Source organism: Pituophis catenifer, unplaced genomic scaffold (assembly GCF_029215685.1).
Source record: "Pituophis catenifer annectens isolate HBS135680 unplaced genomic scaffold, rPitCat1.0.hap2 SCAF_8, whole genome shotgun sequence".
Classification (NCBI taxonomy): Eukaryota; Metazoa; Chordata; class Lepidosauria; order Squamata; family Colubridae; genus Pituophis; species Pituophis catenifer.
The window spans coordinates 73,676,895-73,698,174 of record NW_027256888.1 but is presented as its reverse complement, the minus strand read 5'-3'; the positions used below and the strand labels follow the sequence as shown (position 1 = coordinate 73,698,174).

The window sequence follows — 21,280 nt, the reverse complement described above, 5'->3', positions numbered from 1 at the left end:
GCTCTTGCCTGCTAAACCAAACCTGTGCGTAGCCACTGGTTAAAAAGTTACACCAGAATTTGCCACAGTTCGTTCCTTCAAAGTTACAAGGGCACTGAAAAAAAAAAAATGTGACTTAGGCAGGACCTGTTTTTCACAGTTTATGACCTTCGCAGCCTTCTCGGGTATAGTCAACCTTCAGATGCTTTGACAACTGATTCGTATTTATGACGGTTGCGGTGGCCCGGAGGTCATGGGATCCCCTTTTGTCGAATCTTCTGACAAGCAAAGTCAGTTGGGAAGCCAGATTCACTGGGTTACTAATTTTTTATCAACTGCAGTGATGCACTTAACAACGGTGGCGAGAAAGGTCGTAAAATGGGGGCAAAACTGATCAAATGTCTCGGTTAACAACAGAAATGTTGGGCTCGGTTGTGGTCATAAGTCGAGAACTACCTGTATAAGTAAAGAATGAGGCGTCTTCAGTGGTGGGATTCAAGTAATTTAACAACCAGTTCTCTGCCCTAATGACCAGTTTACCAAACTGCTCAGAAAGTTAACAACCGATTCTCCCGAAGTGGTGCGAACTGGCTGAATCCCACCACTGGGCGTCTTTGGGGTGAACTGTGGGCACATTTCTAAGTCAAAGAAGGAAACTCGGGGGCTTTTTCTCCTGCGGAAATCTTCCAGGGACACTGGCTATAGTCCATGTTAAAATAGAAGTTGAAGCAAATGTCCTGGATCAGCTTTAGGGATTAAAACTCTGTTCTGACAGGGAAGGAATTATGCCGACTTCAGTCTGACCTAAGCATAGTACATAAAATAATCTGCCACAATGTCCTACCTGTCAACGACTACTTCAGCTTCAACCACAACAATACACGAGCAAACAATAGATACAAACTCAAGGTAAACCGCTCCAAACTCGATTGCAGAAAATACGACTTCAGTAACAGAGTGGTCAATGCCTGGAATGCACTACCTGACTCTGTGGTTTCTTCCCCAAACCCCCAAAACCTTTAACCTTAGACTATCTACTGTTGACCTCACCCCATTCCTAAGAGGTCTGTAAGGGTTGTGCATAAGTGCACCAGCGTGCCTACTGTCCCTGTCCTAATATTCCTTTTTACTCTTACTCTTTTCATGTATTCAAATTATGTTTATACTTTTACCTGTTACCTTATATATGCTTGAGAAATAATAAATTAATTAATTAATTAATTAATTAATTAATTAATTAAGGTGACCGGGAGCAAATGATAGAGAAGTTTCTTGTGTAAACAGGGTTTGTTTGCAGAAATACTCGGAGTTTCCATATCTTTCAAAAATGACTTCCCAGAGCTGTCAATCTTAGAACCTACAGAAGACCTGCTATAAGTGATTAAAAATAGCAAGTACAGGTAGAAAAAACAGCTCATGTCCAACTGAGTAAATCTTTTCTTTTTTAAAAAATTAAAAGCAAAGTGTAGCCATGGGTTTACATTTATTTTTTAAAATTTTTGATCTATTTTTTCTCAGGTATAAATTAGATCCTGAGAAATTATTACATGCAGTAGAAAATTTGCGGCTGCTAATACAGTTGCCCTGCTGAAGACACTTAACAGGCAGTGAATGAAAGTTCATTCAGACATCAGGATCTGCGGATCTTTTTTGCTTCTTGCTCCAGTGAACTCTAGAGGGATTTGGTGAATGATTTGGCAGCTGGAGCAAGTCCAAAGTCTGCGCTTGTCTCAAAATCTCTATTCAGAGATTTCCCTTAAGATACCTCCCCCCACCCACCCAAAAAATGCCTACCTGTTCAATTGAGAAAGCTATTCTTCAACGTGTATTTGAAATCTACAAGTTACTAGCCAAATCTCAATCAATTAAAATAGTCGAGTCCAACCCCCTGCTCAAGCTGGAGACCCTCTACCATTTCAGACAAGTGGCTGTCCAGTCTCTTCTTAAAAACCTCCTGTGATGAAGCTCCCACAACTTCTGGTAGCAAGTTGTTCCACTGGTTAATTGTTCTCTTCTCCTTATTTCTTCTCTCAATTCTTAGTTAATTCTTCTCTAAAATCATCTCTTAAGAGCATTACTTAATCTTTTAACTGATTTATTATATATTCCTATAAAGTATTAAGTACCTTATAATTAGAAGCTGTTGGAGTAGTATAAAAATATAAAACAGGGGTTGAAAACACTAATCCCACAACCAGTAAGTATAAATAAGAAGGGGAAAAAAATCAATAATAGTTCCACTTTGCACCTATTAAGCCTTTTTTTTTATTAAAAAAGTTTTTATTTTATGATCAAACAAGTATACAATATAAGCAATCATTCGAACTATCATCAAGAAAGAAAGAAAAAAAAATTAATCCATAATCCATCTCTAAACTCAATCTTCAACCCCTCCTCACCACCCCTCATCCCCGACTTCCCAGAACAAAAACAGGGCATAGATTTCACTAAACATTCGCTAAAATAAACTAGCTAACTGCAAGATTTAATAGCTCCCAAGACCCCTTAACACCCCTTTTACAATTTCATCAACCTCCCTTTTTATAGACTCAAAGTAGCATATAATCCAATAACTCTTAAGAGTTTTAAAACCATTAACAAATATTAAGCATTCAAACCTTAAAAATTCTCTTAATATATCAATGAGGTATTCAATTCATTTACAAAAACATTTTCCCCTCCTACTTTTCTCAAAGTTCAGATATTTTGAAATCTTATAACAAAAAATAAACCTTAGATATTCAGTAGTTAAATTTCTACATTTTCCTCCTTCGTTGTTCCTCCCTCCAACTTTTAAAATTTTAAAACATAAACATTAAGCCTTTTTTGATGTAAGGGTTCAGCGTTCTAACCCAATCCTGCATATATATGCTTACTTGGAAATAAAATATGCCTAGCTCAGCATTTTAGTTAGGAGTAATCAGTTGGCTTATTAATATGATTAAGCACACAATAACACAACATAAAACAGAGATAGCTATCACCAGCGGTTTTGCTTCATGTGAAGCAAGAAATTATATTGCTTCTGAGCAGGATAATCAGTCTGATAATTTATGTTCCTTCTGAACAATTCTTTGTCCGTATCATTAAACAGCCCATTTACGCAGAGGTTAAAAGTAATGTGTTCCTCTTTATACTCTCTATGCATAAATTCTATGCAGCTCAGAATTTTATAGAATTCTGAGAATATCAGATCAATTCCACAAACCAAATTTAGTGTAGTGGTTATGATGCTGGCCTGGAAACCTGGAGACTGTGAGTTCTAGTCCCACTTTAGGCATGAAAGCAAGCTGGGTGACTTTGGGCCAATTGGTAGGAGACCGTGAGTTCTAGTCCTGCCTTAGGCATGAAAGCCAATTGGGTGATTTTGGGGAAAATGAGGAAGAATGAATGTTTCATATATAATATATAATATTAATAAATAGATATATCACACATATATATACTGACCTACCGGTATATCCATCACCTTGACTTGTTTATAAAACACAATAAAGGCAGAATAAATATCTTTTTTAAAAAAAACCGAGCCTTTTTTATCCTAGACATCTGAGGACCTCAAAATCTTACATGTGAAAATCAGTGTCATTAGTTATTCTATCTCTAATGAATGAATATTCTCTTAATTTTTTTCTGCAGTCTGAAATCTAATTACAAAATTGCGATGAGACCCAGTAATATTTCATACTCTTATATTAGCATATTTACTGGGCCTACAAGTCAGTTTTGCGTGCATCTGTTGCTTACGTAAAGAAATAAATGCAGTAGGCTACTGAATATGCAGTTAACCATAAGTTATTTTCAGCATGCCTCTAAAAACATATAGCTCTGTTTGGAATAATTGTAAGTTTGATGTGGTTGGAAAAAATTCTGCTGCAAGCTTTACAGGGGATTTAGCTATCCCCTAGATAAACTGCTGAAAATATTAACTTTTTTTGCACAATATATTTTGTGACCAAGGCATTCTTATAGAGATAGAAGTTATTTCTTAGCAAAAGGATCTAGGCATGAACTGACATGGAATACCGAAGATAATTGACATCTTATTGGATTTCCAATTTACACTGAAGTTTTACTCTGCTGCTCTATGTTAACTATCCCTCTCCTGGTGTTGACCCGTAAACAAAGTAATTCTGATGTCTTTTAAACCATTTTTTAAAAAATCAGTTCTGTTTGTTTCAGCAGGATGAAACGAATCCTCATCGATTCTAGATCTGATGTGAGGAGAGAGAAACTGTTTGGAGACTAGGATGTTTTTCTTTCTAAGCCAGAGCAGGGCAATTAATTGCCCTAATTTTTCCCACATAACAAACTGGAACTGTTATCCAGGGCTGAACCAATAGGGCTGTGAAACTGCAGAGGTATGCACGTATGCACATATGCAAATTGGGGGAAAAATAATAACAGTTGGCTTCAAAATAAAAGCAATGCAGTTGTATTGCGTGCATTTCATTTCTAATTTCTGATTGACCTCACTTGGGCCAAGGAGGGACAGCCAAAGGGCCAGATGTGGCCCAGGAGCCATAAAAAGTCTTGCCTAGGTATATATCTAACAAATCTCCAGGACATTGAATTCTCCCACCACCAAAGCTGAATTTGGCATTTTGGTTTTGCTGGCAGATGAATAGATAATCCAGCAACAACATATTGTATCTCTCTTGTGTGCAACTCTGAAATAGCCTACAGCAGTATTGGCGAACCTTTTTGGCACTAAGTGCTGAATTGGGAGCGCGCGCATGTGCGCATGCTGGAAACCGGAAGAACAGCTGGCCGGTGCACATGTGTGGCCGGGAAGATGATGTTCTGGTTTCCAGTGTGCACATGCGCGCTGGTGTGAGTATGCACGCTAGGCGGCTGCTTTTCTGGTTTCCGGCACTCCCATGCGTGTGAAGACCAGCTGGCCGGCATGCTGGAACCCGGAAGAGCAACGGGCAACAGCTTGTGTGCCTGGAGAGATGGGACTGCATGCCACTTCCGGCACGTGTGCCATAGGTTCGCCATCACAGGCCTATAGCTCAGGGGTGTCAAACTCAGATCTGACCCGTGGGGTGTTTTGATCTGGCCCTCCAGGCTGCCCTGGAAACAGCAAAGGACTGGCCCGCAGTGCCTCTGCCAACGAAAACAGCTCAAGAGGTTGCAGAAGGCCGTCCCAGCTGAAAACAGATTGGGAGCCCGTTTTCGCTGGCAGAGGCACCCCCAACATAAGTGATGTTGAGAGCTGGCCATGCCCACCCTGGCCACACCCACCCCGGCCCCCCAAGGTCAAACGCGACCCTGATGCTGCCCTCAATGAAATCGAGTTTGACACCCCTGCTCCTAAAAAAGCTTACAATATTCATAATTATTGCATTCAGTGGAATGGTCAAAATGATTGTGTACAAAAGAATAAATCTGCTCCCCAGAGAGCGATCCATGACTGCTTCTTTCCCTCTTTCAGTGTCTTTCTAATTTTTAACTTAGAGGGATTTCCCCTCCCCCCCAACATGCTGATATTTTCTACGAAATCTGATACCGCTTTGCTTGCTGACTACGTAGGTTCATTCAGCGAGAACTCCCACTGTGTTCAGTTATGCTTATCCACAATAAGTACATACAATGGCAGACTTGGAGTTATTTTCTTAGCCATCGAAATCAAAAGGAGGAAGTGTGTTTTGTCAAATTGGGTTGTTGATCACTGTAGCTATTACCAAGTTGTGAGTAACCTGCTGATGCACCATGAAATGAATTACTGCATGTTTTGCTGACTAGATTCTGACCTTAACACATTTGCAGTTAAATCTATAGCTAAGTTAAAAGTCTGTAGAGATTCTCAGTCCTCCAGGTCATGGTTGTCCCAAAGGTGCTTTTTCAGGAGGCAACTGGAATTTTATTGTTTTTTTCTTTTGAAGATATTTCGCTTCTCATCCAAGAAGCTTCTTCAGCTCTGACAGGATAGTGGATAATCCTCTGAATGAATAATCCTTCCATTCCCCACCATCCTGTCAGAGCTGAAGAAGCTTCTCCGATGATAAGCGAAACGTCTTCAAAGAAAAAACAACAAAATCCAGTTGCCTCCTGAACAAGCACTTTTGGGCCTATAACTAAGTTACATCAACATTGGCAACTTCTGAAACAATTTGCTTTTATGTGCAACAATATGAAGTTGGTGGTTTGGATGTGTCAAAAGATAGCCTTCCATTTAGTCCTCCAAGAGCTGTAGTGGCGCAGTGGTTAGAGTGCAGTACTGCAGGCTACTTCTGCTGACTGCCGGCTGCCTGCAATTTGGCAGTTCGAATCTCACCAGGCTCAAGATTGACTCAGCCTTCCATCCTTCTGAGGTCAGTAAAATGAGGACTCAAGATTGTTGGGGGCAATAGGGTGTCTTACGCTTAGAGAGGTCTATAAAGCACTGTGAAGCGGTATACAAGTCTAAGTGCTAATGCTGTTGCTGTTTACAAACACAATTGGGACCAGAATTTCTATTGCTAAAGCAAAGCCCGATTTTGCAACCATGTCTGCCACCGTTCTTAAGCGAATAACTTGCCTTGTTAAGACATATAGTGGTTTAGCGAATCTGGCTTCCTCCTTCTGACTTTGCTGGCTGGAAAAAAATTACAGATGACAATCAAATGACCCTAGGACACTGCAACCATTACAAATACATGCCGGTTGCCAAGTGCCCAAATTTTGATCACATGATTGTGGGGACACTGCAACAGTCATAAGGGCAGGACTGATTGTAAGCCAGTTTTTTTTCAGTGCCATGGTAATTTTGAATGTTACTACCTGTAACATTGTTTGCCAGGGCAAGGTGTGTATTTTATTATTTCGAAGTGAGAAAGGGAAGTTGTTTGCATTCAGTCATAGGCCTATCAGGGCTATGAAAATATCTACAGACCCCTCACATCCTGGACATAAATTGTTTCAACTCCTACCCTCAAAACGACGCTATAGAGCACTGCACACCAGAACAACTAGACACAAGAACAGTTTTTTCCCAAATCACTCTGCTAAAGAACTAATTCCCACAACACTGTCAAATAATTTACTAAGACAGTATTACTATTCTTCTTCTCATCCTTACTAGTACCTTTCTCTCCCCATTTATGGCTATATTCATGTTGCTTGTATCTTTACAACTTATATTGTTTTTATTGTTTCCTATGATTTGATTGCTTATTAGTATCCTATGACTATCCCTAAGTGTTGTATCTTATGATTCTTGACAAATATATTTTATTTTTTCTTTATGTACTCTGAGAGCATATGCACCAAAGACAAATTCCTTGTGTGTCCAATCACACTTGGCCAATAAAGAATTCTATTCTATTCTATTCTATTCTATTCTATTCTATTCTATTCTATTCTATTCTATTCTATTCTACTCTACTCTACTCTACTCTACTCTACTCTACTCTACTCTACTCTATTTTCCATGCTAGCATTTTATTTGTCTGGTTGCTTTTCATGAATTTTCAATACAGACACATTCAAAGTGCTCCCAGATATATTTTTTTTCTTGCTTGCTTAAGCCACTGGGGCTTCCCCTATGAAGTCTTAATCCTACAGTTGTTTTTAATTTAATATTCTAGACCTTTTGCACGATGAGCATGTGTGGCCCCAAAATAAAAGATGTGGAATTACATAGGGATTATGTGTCAGTGGGGCAGTTCAGTTATTTGCAATCTGAAAAATCCTTTGGAGTGAATTGTAGTTAAGTCTCAAATCATCACTTTCTGTGGCATGGAGACATTTTAGATAAGATTCTTCCCACTCATAGGTGGACATCACAATTTGAGCTATGCCTCTCATTAATTCCAGGGAAGCAACTATGTACAGGTAGTCCTCGACTTACAACAGTTCATTTAGTGACCGTTCAGAGTTACAAAGGCACTGAAAAAAGGGATCCAAGACCGTTTTTCACACTTATGACCGTAGCGGCATCCCCATGGTCACGTGATTTACATTCAGACGCTTGATGGCTGACTCACGTTTATGACGGTTGCAGGCACCCTGGAGTCACGTGACCCCTTTTTGCAACCTTCTGACAAGCAAAGTAAATGGGGAAGCCAGATTCACTTAACAGCAGTGTAAGAACTGCAGTGATTTCACTTAACAAATGTGGCGAGAAAAGTCATAAAATGAGGCGAAACTCACTTAACAAATTAACAACACTAAATTTCGGGCTCAATGGCGGCCGTAAATTGAGGACTACCTGTATGCCATGATAGTCACCTGGGTCCATAGTCCAGGATTATTTAATTTTAATAGAAGTAATCTGGTGCACCAGTGGTGGGTTCCAAAATTTTTTACTACCAGTTCTGTGGGTGTGGCTTGGTGGGCGTGGCAGTGGAAGGATACTGTAAAATCTCCATTCCCACCCCACTCCAGGGGAAGGATACTGTAAAATCTCCATTCCATCCCCAATCCAGGAGAAGGTTACTGCAAAATCCCCATTTCCTCCCAGTCAGCTGGGACTTGGAAGGCAGAGAATAAATGGGGGCGGGGCCAGTCAGAATTTTTACTACCGGTTCTCCGAACTACTCAAAATTTCCAACGACCGGTTCTCCAGAACTGGTCAGAACCTGCTGAAACCCACCTCTGTGGTGCACGTAAAGGTGTGGACAATGGTCAGAATCATTCCAGGAAAAGTATTGTGTGCTTCGTTTTAATGGGTAGTTTGTAAGAATCTTCAAAGATAGTCATTTCCTCGTTCACCGCTGGTGAGTCAGAATTGCCTCCAAGCAACCAGGCCAAGTTATTTTTAAAAGCTAAAAAACAGTTGTTGTTGCTTTTCGTTGCCGTAATTGAAAATTCCATGCACAATTAACGTAGGAAGAGATGCATACGGATTCTAAGTCACGCTGGTTGGGAATTCCTACAGCCTGTTACATCTAGAGGCCAAACGCTTAGGAAGTTGTGTGATGGTTGCAAGGATAATTCCGGTCTTAGTTCTGCTTGCTGTGAAAACGACTACAGATAGTCGCTATGTTACTAGATACTCTACTTTACGACCACAGTCAAGCCCAAATTCCTGTTGCTAACTAAGCAAGGCAGTTGTTAAGTTGTTAATTGGACTGCCATTTGTCAGAAATGGTGTAGGTAGGGTCTCCTGCTTGGGCGGGGGGTTGGACTAGATGACCTACAGTGTCCCTTCCAACTCTGTTAACCTTTAAAAGACAGAATTCCTATTCATTTTCCTTTCAAACAAAGCAGTTCCCTACTTCCACATCTTATGAGAGCAGGGGTTGGACTAGATGACCTCCAGGGTCCCTTCCAACTCTGTAATTCTGTAAGGGTCTCTTGCTTGAGCAGAGTTATCCCTCTGTCTCTCTCCCTCTGTCTGTCTCTCTCTTCCTCCCTCCCTCTCTCTCCCTCCCTCCCTCCCTCCCTCTGTCTCTCACTTTCTCTCTCTCCCTTCCTCCCTCTGTTTCTCTCTTTCTCTCTCCTCCTCCCTATCTCTCTCTCTTCCTCCCTTCCTCCCTCTGTCTCTCTCCCTCCCTCTGTCTCTCATTCTCTCTTTCTCTCTCTCTCTCTCTTTCTTTCTCTCCCCAATCTACAACATTGTTGTTCTACAGAAAATTATTAGAGGCTCCTATATAAACTCCCCCGAGCTCCTAATGAAAGGTAGGACCGAAATCAAGAAAATTAAATATAATTAATTAAATACGGTGGAGGGGAGCATTCTTTTACCTAGAGACAAGTCCTGTGTGTGTTTATTTAGAAGGCGAAATCTCAGAAACTTTATTCTAGAATTACTGCCCTGAAGTTACTTCTTTGTATCAAGGAAACCCTTTCAGGCAAATCCAAGCAATTGAAGTTCAGCTGAATGAGAACAAAGGTGGAATATACGTAAATTTAAAAAAACCAAAACTAAATAAACAGTCATAACTCTCACTTGAAAGTGATGGGATCTAAGCCCATACTTATAATGTAGTAAAAGTGAAACATATTTATGTTTCACTTTTCCCTAGGTTGTCCCTAATTGCCTCGCTAAATCCACCCATTTTAAAGTTCCCCAGATTGGGAAATACTAATATATACCATGTCATGTAATATAAATTTACACTGTATAAATCATGCATGTATAAAGATGCGCTGTGTATTATGTTATAGCCCTTAATATGGTCACAGTGCAGCAAAGTTCATATCAATCAAATATAGTAAGCCTGTTTATTTATTAAATTTATATGCCACCCATCTCCCATCAGAGTGACTCTGGGTGGCTTACAACAGAATAAAAGCAAGAAAATAAAAACATTAGACACATTAAAACATTTTTAAAAAATTAAATTTGGGTTAAAAATTTGGTTGCAGAGCAACCAAACTGCATAACTCCATAACTGTCTGGTTTGGCTCTGCAGCCCAACAAGACAGACCCAGACTTCAGAGGATAGTTAGAACTGCAGAAAAAACAATGACTACCAACCTGCCTTCCATTGAGGACCTGTATACTGCACGAGTCAAAAAGAGGGTTGTGAAAATATCTACAGACCCCTCACATCCTGGACATAAATTGTTTCAACTCCTACCCTCAAAACAACGCTATAGGGCACTGCACACCAGAACAACTAGACACAAGGACAGTTTTTTCTCCGTATGCCATCACTCTGCTAAACAATTAATTCTCACAACACTGTCAAATAATTATTTGTAACTATAATACTACTATTATTATTCTCTTCCTTACTAGTATCTTATCTCTTCCCACTTATTACTATGACCATGTGCTTGTATTTTCAATTTATATTGTTTTTACTTGTTTCCTAGTACGATTTGATAGCTTATTAGTAACCTTGACTATCACTAAGTGTTGTATCTTTTTATTCTCGATGAATGTATTTTATTCTCCTTATGTACCCTGAGAGCATATACACCTAAGACAAGTTCCTTGTGTGTCCAATCACATTTGGCCAATAAAGAATTCTATTCTATTCTAAAAAAACATTACAAACATTAAAATTTACAGGGACAGTTGTGTTTCAGAGATATTTTTGTTCATCTTCGGACTCAATGAGACAGAGCTGTTTGAGAATATTATAGTAACTCTGGTTTTTAAAAGCCGTGATCTGAATTTAAAATGCCGTATTTACCTGTTAACCAAATCCATGCCTTGTGAAAGGACCCAACTACTATGCTTGTAAAGAGCAAGACGCAAAATTTCTCTGAGCATCGCACATATTGCAAGTCTGCTAAAAAAAACAACCCAAGCTTAACTTGGATAGTATTTCTAAGGACAGCAGGAGTGAATAATAATAACAATTTATTTCTCTTGGGGAAATTCAAGGAATTTCTGGTTACAACAGTGAACGCATTTGCTTTCTTCTCCACCTGGCGAAACGGAGTGCCAGGCCTTCTTGATACACAACAAGTACAAATAATCCACAACTTACAACCATTAGTTTAATGTTACAACAGCATTGAAAATAGTACGACTGTTTTTCACACTTAACGCATCCCCATTGTCACGTGATTAAAATTCGGCTGCTTGGCAACTGGCCAGTATTTATGACGGTTGCACTGTCCCAGGGTCATATGATCCCCACTTTTGCAATCTTCTGACCAACAAGGTCAACGGGGAAGCAGATTCATTTAAGAGCCATGTTACTAAACAGCTGCCGTGATTCACTTAACAACGGCGGCAAGGAAGGTCGTAAAATGGGAGAAAGCTCACTCAATTTCTACCTTGCTTAGCAACAGAAAATTTGTGGTCATAAGTGGAGAACTGTCTGTACACCTCTTCTACACAACTGCATGGCTGTGAGCTGTCCAAATTGGAGACAGTCAGTGACAGGTAGTCCTCAATTTACAACAGTTCATTTAGTGACCGTTGGAAGTTACAACGGCACTGAAAAATGTGACTTCACAATTGAAGTCAGAGCTGGTGTTAAGCAAGATTTAATGCAGTGGGGGCAGTGGTGGAATTCAAATTCTTTTACTACCGGTTCTGTGGGCATGGCTTGGTGGACGTGGCAAGGGAAGGATATTGCAAAATCTCCATTCCCACCCCACTCTGGGGCCAGCCAGAGGTGATATTTGCCGGTTCTCCAAACTACTCAAACTTTCTGCTACCGGTTCTCCAGAACCTGTCAGAACCTGCTAAATAGCACCCCTGAGGGGGGAGGGGGTCCGCAAAGGCTTGAAGAATTGTTGATTTAAATCTTGAGTTAAGTCTTAATGGTCGGTGGCCAAGAAAGGTATTTAATGGGGGTCCATGGTGAAGAAAAGATAGAGAATCACAGATTTAATGTAACATCTAGGAATTCTACTGTCGTGTGAGTTAACAAACCAGAATAACAATAAGCTAGGATCTCGAGATTTGTCTTGACAAAAAGACTCCGTGTCTGGATGAATGCAATAAATACCATTGATAAAAAATGCACAGACAGGCCACTCAAGGGAAACTATTTTGCTTCCTTTGGGGGAAGTTGATTAAAAGGTATTTATTATTCTGAAGCTAAGATATCTTTGGATAGAAGCCCATCGCTGCATTCTTCAGCTTGCATATATTCCGTTTCCTTGCCTGTGGGTGGCAGAAGTCTTGCAAACATACAGTTCACTTATCCTTTCCTTTTTTTTCTCCGCGATCCTTTTTCAGTTCAAGTACCAAAAAAATAGAAATGACTGTAAAGTTTTTCACATTTTGGGCAGGAGTTGCCTCAAAAATCTGCCTAAATATTTATTATTTATTATTATTTATTTATTTATTTTGTCGAGCATATATTACATAATATATATAAGTATAAGCATGAATTGAATACATAAAATGAGTTCAATTAAAGGGAACTTTAGGACAAGGATGGTAGGCACGCTGATGCTCTTATGCACGCCCCTTACAGACCTCTTAGGAATGGGGTGAGGTCAACAGTAAACAGTTTTAGGTTAAAGTTTTGGGGGTTTTGGGATGAAACTACAGAGTCAGGTAGTGCATTCCAGGCATTAACAACTCTGTTACTGAAGTCATATTTTCTGCAATCGAGTTTGGAGCACTTCACTTTAAGTTTGTATCTATTGTGTGCTCCTGTATTGTTGTGGTTGAAGCTGAAGTAGTCATTGACAGGTAGGACATTGTAGCAGATGATTTTATGAGCTACGCTTAGGTCAGACCGAAGGCGGCGTAGTTCTAAATTTTCTAAGCCCAAAATATCAAGTCTGGTGGCATAAGGTATTTTGTTGCAAGCGGAGGAGTGGAGGACTTTTTTCGTGAAATATTTCTGGACATGTTCAATTGTATTAATGTCCGATATGCAGTGCGGGTTCCAGACAGATGAGCTGTATTCGAGAATTGGTCTAGCAAATGTTTTGTGTGCTCTGGTTAGTAGTGTAATATTACTGGAGAAGAAGCTATGCAAGACTAGGTTTACAACTCTTAATGCCTTTTTGGCGATGTTGTTACAGTGGGCTCTGTCACTTAGATCATTTGATATGAGTACTCCAAGGTCCTTGACAGAGTGAGGGTCATCTACAAGGTCATATCCACTCAGCTTGTATTTAGTGTTCTGATTAGGAACACTAAAATAGGATAGGATAGAGCCAGGGCAGGTAGGCAGGCCCATCGTGATTTCTGCTACCGGTTCAGGCGAACCGGCCCGAACCAGCTGAATACCACCTCTGATTTTGGGGAATACTTATGCAAGAGATTTAACCAATAAGGTGATATCTTTCCTGTCTCTTAAGATGTGGCAGCATATTTTTCAAATTGTTACAGACTGAAAGTATATTTGCTGTCATACCTTAAATCGTATAGTGGTAGTTTTTTCTAAGGTCATGTTTCTTTTCTCTTTTTTTTAATGAAACATATAGGACAGTGATGGCTAACCTTTTTGCCATCGTGTACCAAAAGCGGGGGGAGTGCAGGGGGGGTGGTATGCGTGTGTGCCCACACGCATAATTCTATGTGCCCTGCACCCTGCGCATGCAACACCACACACTCCCCCACTTTTGGCACACGATGTCACGGTGGGCCCGGTAGGTCCGTTTTTCACTCTCCCCAGATTCTAGGAGCCTGGGTAGGGTGAAAACGGCCTTCCCCACCCCTCCGGTCCCACTGGAAGTCAGCAAACGGGCCATTTCCGGCCTCTGGAGATTCTCCAGGGGGGTGGGGAAGGCTGTTTTCGCCCTCCCCAGGCTCCTAGAAAGGCTCTGGAGCCTGGGGAGTGCAAAAAAAGGGCCTTTCCCACTCCCACGGAGGCCCTCTGGAGGCTGGAAACAGCCTGTTTCCTGACTTCCAGTGGGCCTAGAAGGCCCAAAAATCAGCTGCCTGGTGTGCACATGCGTACCAGAGCTGAGCTCACGTGCCCACCATTACGGCTCCACGTGCCACCTGTGGCATGCGTGCCATAGGTTCGCCCTCGTGGATATAGGATATGGATGACTCAAAAAAATAGCTATTTCTTATATTGTAACCTTGAATTCCAAGCTTTGCATTCTCTTTTGACAAATTATCAGTAACCCAAAACTGCTTAGTCCAGCTAAAAAAAAAATTATGGGTCCATCTGAATCCCAGTGGGAGTCTAATCATTTTAGAGAGAAGATGTCCTAAAATTGTAAGAGTGCAGATTGCGGTTGCAGACAGCTTGACAGTAAATTAAATCAGTGTTTATGCTGGCTGGGAAATTCTGGGAGTTGAAGTTGACACATCTTAAAGTTTCCAAGGTTGGGGAACAACGAATTAAACACTGAATTGCATTTAGGTATGGATATAATGCAGTGGTGAAATTCAATTTTTTTTACTACCGGTTCTGTGGGCATGGCTTGGTGGGCGTGGCTTGGTGGGCGTGGCAGGGGAAGGATACTGCAAAATCCCCATTCCCTCCCCACTCCTGGGGAAAGGATATTGCAAAATCTCCATTCCCACCCCACTCTGGGGCCATCCAGAGGTGGTATTTGCTGGTTTTCCGAACTACTCAAAATTTCCACTACCGGTTCTCCAGAACTTGCTGGATTTCACCCCAATATAATGTCAAGAAACCATCACAAACCACTAGGCATAGTTTTTTAATTGGCTTTAATTGATCTTTAATGATAAATTACAATGATTGTTTAGTTTTTGTTTGGATTGTCGTGCCACCCAGAATCATATGCAAGTGCGATGGGTGGTGGCATTCCCTGGGATAGTTTTTCCTGGCCTTATCATATAATCAGCGCATACCTACAAATGTAAATGCAAATACAGCACAGTGGGTGTGTGACAGAACATGTTATATACACATATTGCCAAAGAGTAAGCATCGGCTATAAGAATATGAGAATGTCCATAGCTCAAGCAATGCTTGCTGGCTTGTTTTTTAACAGAGTGTCGAAGTTGCTTTGTTCAAGGTTAGGGTAGATTTTTTGGGTTTGTTTGTTCTGGCAACTTGACACTAAACAATACTTGTCTCAACATCTTTCCCACCAAAAGTATTGGCTTGAAATTCACCTAGCAGCTGGGAAATTTGATTTCTATTGCAACGTTTATATTAGGTTAATTCTACTGATGTATATGATTTCAGTCCACTTTGGGGCAGAAGGGGTTTATTTTTTTAACCTTGAATGGAAGTTTCCTGCATACCAAGTTTAAAAAGTGTGAAATGGCTCTTGGAATGAATGGAGAGGCAATTCTCTAAAACGTGCAGAAAACATTAATATTGTTCTCCATGTTGGTTTTCATTGGTATAAATTGCAGGTAGTCCTCAATTTATTGAACACAATTGAGCCCAATTTTTTTTTTACTAAGTGGAACAGTTGTTAAGTGAGTCTTGTTCTATTTTACGGCTTTTCTTGCCACAGTTATTAAGTCAATCACTGCATTTGTTCAATTAGTAACACCGTTGTTAAGTGAATCTGGCTTCCCCATTGAATTTACTTGTCAGAAGGTCTTAAAAGGGATCACATGACCCTGGGATACTGCAACCTATGCAACCTGACTCATAACTATGAGTCAGTTGCCAAGCAAATAAGTTTGATCATGTGACCACGGAGATGCTGCAATGGTTGTAAGTGTGAAAAACGGTCATAAGTCGTGTTTCCAGTGCCGTTGTAACTTCAAATGGTCACTAAACAAACTATTGTTAAATTGAGGATTACCTGTAGTTTTAGAGAATGGAGGAGAGGAAAAGAGCAGAGGATGGGGAAGAGAGATAGAGAAAAGAAAAAAAATGAATATGTTAAAAGAAAAAAATGTGAACGTTTCCTTTTTACAGTTTAGACTTAAAACACAGAACCCAAATTTAACCTGATCTTTCAGATGGATAATTTTTTTTTTGCACATCTTTTATGGTGCCAGGTGCATTGATGTTCTTGCTAACACTGTCTTATGCCCTGGGACGTCAAACCACTTAGTAGGGCTGTTATTACTAAGATCCTACTACCACAACTATCACGGAGTGTTGCATCTTACGATTTATGATTACGGTATTGTATTTTATGATCAAGGATTTATCCCTTGTTGCTTATATATATACTGAAAGTTTATGCTACGGAGACGAATTCCTTGTGCATCCAATCACACTTGGCCACTAAAGAATTTATTTATTTATTTATTTATTTATTTATTTATTTATTTATTTATTTATTTATTTATTTATTTATTCAATTTGTATGCCGCCCCTCTCCCAAAATTCAGGGTGGCTTCTCTTCTCTTCTACTCTACTCTACTCTAGTCTACTCTAGTCTACTCTAGTCTACTCTATTCTACTCTACTCTACTCTACTCTACTCTATTTCTATTCTAATTCTATTCTATTCTATTCTATTCTATTCTATTCTATTCTATTCTATTCTATTCTATTCTATTCTATTCTATTCTAAACTGGATAAAAGCAATTAATTTTTTTTTGCCACACACTTGCAAACTAAGAAGCCATCACAATTTTTCTCTATAAGGAAGATTTCCCCCACTACCCTGTTTAAAATAGCATCTGGCATTTTTTCCCCTCAACATTAGCAACTTTAAGATGAGTGGACACACACACACACACACACACACACACACACACACATTGCATTTTGGGGGTTCAGGCACGCACGTGCGCTTTGGCCACTCGGTCTGGAAAAGGTTAGCCATCACGTTATTTTGATTGCTTAAAACAATAATTCCATGAACATTAAAAGTTTTGTCTCTGAACCATATTAGCCAACAAGGGTGTCTTATTTGAGCTGGACTTCTTCTCTTGCTTCTCTTTCTTTTTCTTTTAAGGAGCAACGAAAAGAAAATAACACTTTTTGTATCTGTGAGTACTGTGGGTTTGTTTTCAGAAATTATATTTTGTACCTTTGTTATTATAAGGGAAAAGGGGATATTGTTGTGGATTCCTGTCTAAAGGGGTTTTTTTTACATGAGGTATAATTACACCAAGCGAGTGAGCAGTTTGATTTTATTTGTAATGTTCACTCATTATAACATTTCTTAATTCTCTCTTGCTCTACAAATGGAGTCATTTTAAAAGATATCATTGCAATACCAGCATCAATCTTCTAACAATTTGGTTTGACAAAATGGTTTAGGAAGAATGGCTTTTCTGTGGTAGTCAGAATGCTAAAAAAAAGTAATTTCCTAGCTTAGGGTTCAACTTGAAAAACCTTTCTTTTTCATTATTGGTTTTACTGATGTTATGTTCCATGAGTGTACACATATGTGCCATGTGCCTGACATGTGAGAGATTATTCAGATATGTAGTGGGCAAAGAATGTTAGCAATTCTATGAAAGTCTGCCCATATCCATCCATTATTCCGGTCATCACCTTGGCACATCTCCATCTCAACTGAGGAAAAACAGCCGTATAAAAAAGAAATGTTTACTATTGTACGTGAAAAAAAGGCAGGGAAAGTGATGGATTTAAAGAAGTGATGTGCTTGTAGTAAGTTATACAATTTTAACGCTGCTGTTTATAAAGAATGAAATTAAAGTCAGCTTTGTTAACACCTTTGCTAACTGACAAATTTTATTAAAAAGCCTCACTGCAGCTCACAATAGCTGATGCTGTCTAATAAAATTTGTTAATCAAAAGAAGCGCTATCAGACTCCTGATTTTTGGCTACCATAGATTTAACTCCTGCGGTATAAATAAAGGGGAAAGTTTCTGTGTTTATGAGACCAATTGTCAGTACATCTAATCCACCAGGTTGACAGAATTTCCAAAACATTGCTAGCTGAAAACCCAGGAAAACAGTGACATCTATTGTTAAAGATCAGTACATTTTAAACACTCTTGCAGCTTCAAAACAGCTGCAGCCTTCATCTCATTTGTATGTCATGGTCTGTTTTTGTTTGCAATTTGTGGTAAACAGAATTGGCAATGTAAATATCCCTGGGCTTAAATTCAAGATAGCGTTGGATGGTTTCCAGGAAATCAAGAGGTCAAGACTTGTAAGTAGAAAAGAGAGTGTTTGTATGATGCTCGCTGCACTGAAATATTACAGGAAGTGTTAGTGCCACTTTATACTGTTTTGGTAAATATATCCAGTTTTGGTCACTATGATACAAAAAAAAAATATTGAGACTCTAGAAAAGGTGCAGGGAAGAACAACAAAGACGATTAGGGGCTGGAGGCTAAAACATATGATGAATGGTTGTGGGAACTCTTCTGTCTAACAAAGAGAAGGACTAGGAGCAGTGGTGGGATTCAGCCAATTCGCACCACTTCGGGAGAACCGGTTATTAACTTTCTGAACAGTTTGGTGAACTGATTGTTGGAAGAAATCATTAGGGCAGAGAACTGGTTGTTAAATTATTTGAATCCCACCACTGACTAGGAGTGACATAACAGCCTTCCAATATTTGAGGGGCTGTCACAGAGAAGGGGGGGGTGTCAGTCTATTTTACAAAGCACCAGGACAAAATGGATGGAAGCTTATTTGAAGGAAGATCAAATTTAGAATTAAAAAGAAATTTCTTGTCACTGAGAACAATTAATCTGTGGAATGGCTTATCTCCAGAAGTTGTGGGTGCTCCATCACTGGAGTTGTTGTTGTTTTTTAAAGAAGAGATTGGATAGCCATTTATTTGGAATGGTATAGGACAGTGATGGGGAACCTTTTCAGCACCAAGTGCCAAAAAAGTCACGCGGAAATGCCGCACACACGCTCATCAAGGCCACGCTCTGGGAAAAAACAAACTTCTGGGTTCTTCATGTGCCCCTGATGATCAGCTGGCTGGTGCGCATGCACAGGCCGGTTTTCAGCACTGCCGCGCACGCAAAGGGATCACGCTCTGGAAAAGCTGAACTTCCGGGTTCTGGCGCGCATGTGCACCCGACAATCAGCTGGCCGGCGCACATGCGCACACTGGTTTTTGGCACTGCCGTATGCACGAATGACAATTGATCAGCGCACGCACATGCGCGCCAGAAACTCAGAATTCAAACAAGCAAGGCCGCACATGCTGGGCGACATGGCTGCGTGTGCCACTTTGGGCATGCGTGCCATAGGTTCGCCATCACGGGTATAGGATCTCCTGCTTGAGCACAGATTTGGTGCGCACCAAACACATGCTTCACGTGGAAAAAGGAGCCTTTTGAAGGTAAGTAGAACAGCGAGCTTTCGCTAGAAAGCATTCCTGCTTTCTAGCAAATATAAATCACGTGGCACAGCTGATCGTTGGAAATACCAGTTCGGACCAACCGGTAGCTTTTTTTTACTACCGATTCACCTGAACTGGAGCTAACAGTAGCATTTCACCCCTGAATCTAGTATTCTGAATGTGCAAGCTGAGCTAGCAGAGAATAGAGTTGAGGTAGAGAATTAAAGATTTGTGTCCATCCTTGTCATTTCATTGTCTGTCTGTAGGTGTCCTCACTTTCCCTATTTCTAAAGCCAGGAGCTGCTTATTTTCACAAGGAGAGTCACAGACGAAAACTTGTTGGTAATATTAAGTGTTTTCATAAATAAAAATTTTCTCATTCACAATCCCAAGCTTGCTATCCTTTTCTTACATTTGCATTTCCTACTAAATTTAATCCCTGTATTCCATTTTTATATTCCAATTAGTTCCCAGACAAAAAACTCATCTAAATTTAGACAATTGGATGAATAAAACAAGGGGTGGAAATAGGAGTTTTGGGGAAAGAGCTGAAACTTTCATTGGTGGGCCCAAAGGATAGCTTAATAATGATAGTAATTATGGTTATCATCATTTAATGGTATTAAATGGTACTAGTATTGAATGTTGCTGAAAAAATGTGACAAGACCATAAGTGTACTAGTCTTATCCAGGTCCCTATTCAAATTCTAAATAAGAACAGCCAATGAGATTTTCATTACATGCCAAAGCTTGAAGCTGAACTATAAGGAATCTAGATTATCTAGGATTTAACAATTGTAGCAACATTTCTTAAAAAGAGAAGATTTGGAATTTGTAAGACGGCGGTAGGAGAAGTGCAGGCAGAGTTAGGGGGGTGGCATTAAGCAAGTCATCAGCCTAGAATCATTGTTCCCATAAACGGTCCAAGTGAGCTTTAATGGACTCCAGAGGGATGTTAGAGGACAGGAAGGCCTGGAGGAATGTTGTCCATGAGGTCGCGATGGGTCGGAAACAACTTCACAACTGACAGCAACAAATATTGTATTGTAAGCCGCCCTGAGTCTTCGGAGAGGGGCGGTATATAAATTGAATTAATTAAATTAAATTAAATTAAATTAAATTAAATGGTCCAAATCCAACCCCTCCATTGACCTTTGTCTGGTGCCAATTTAATATTGAACTTTAGTTGACTATATTATTGTCTATAGGCTTGAGCGATAAATCTTCTGAACTGAAACTTATACCTTACGCTGATCCTTCCCGCCTGACAGTGGCTGAGTTGAGTAACGGGTTATTGAGGAGGGGGTGAGCCGACACTTTCTTCAAGGCTGGTGACATCACCCCATTCCTCAAGGTGGCATCACTTCCTCCCTCAACTAACACGTTACATTCCCTCTTCGATCAAATGAACAAGCCAGGAGGAACACAGGTTGAATTTATAGCCAGGAGAGCTCATTCCGCAGCGAACCTCATCCATTTCCTTCTCCATGAAATATTAGTTGATGGGTGTGTGCCAAAAAGAGTAAGACTTTGCTTGATACCAGGTCCTGAATGATATATAAGACTTTATGTATCATTAAAAAAATACTTTGAACCTGGGAACAGCTAGTATAGTGCTTCTAAGAACAGAACTAGGCATTTTACGGCCTGCGGATCACATCCGGCCACGGGCCTTCCTAGTCTGGCCCTTGGTAATGTTGGCAGCGGGGAGCAGGACATTGGTGGCAGCAGAGGTGGGGCACAGTTGCAGGTACAGGACAACAGCAGCCCCAAACAACAGTCCTTAAGTTTCTCATGTGGCTCCTTGGGGAAATTAATTGCCCA

General features: G+C 40.2%; 1 protein-coding gene across 1 annotated transcript in view; it reads left to right on the top strand.

The window, feature by feature from the left end:
* BMP3 (bone morphogenetic protein 3) overlaps positions 1-21,280 on the top strand; it is a 31,925-nt gene that overhangs the window by 845 nt on the left and 9,800 nt on the right. The window lies entirely within an intron of this gene.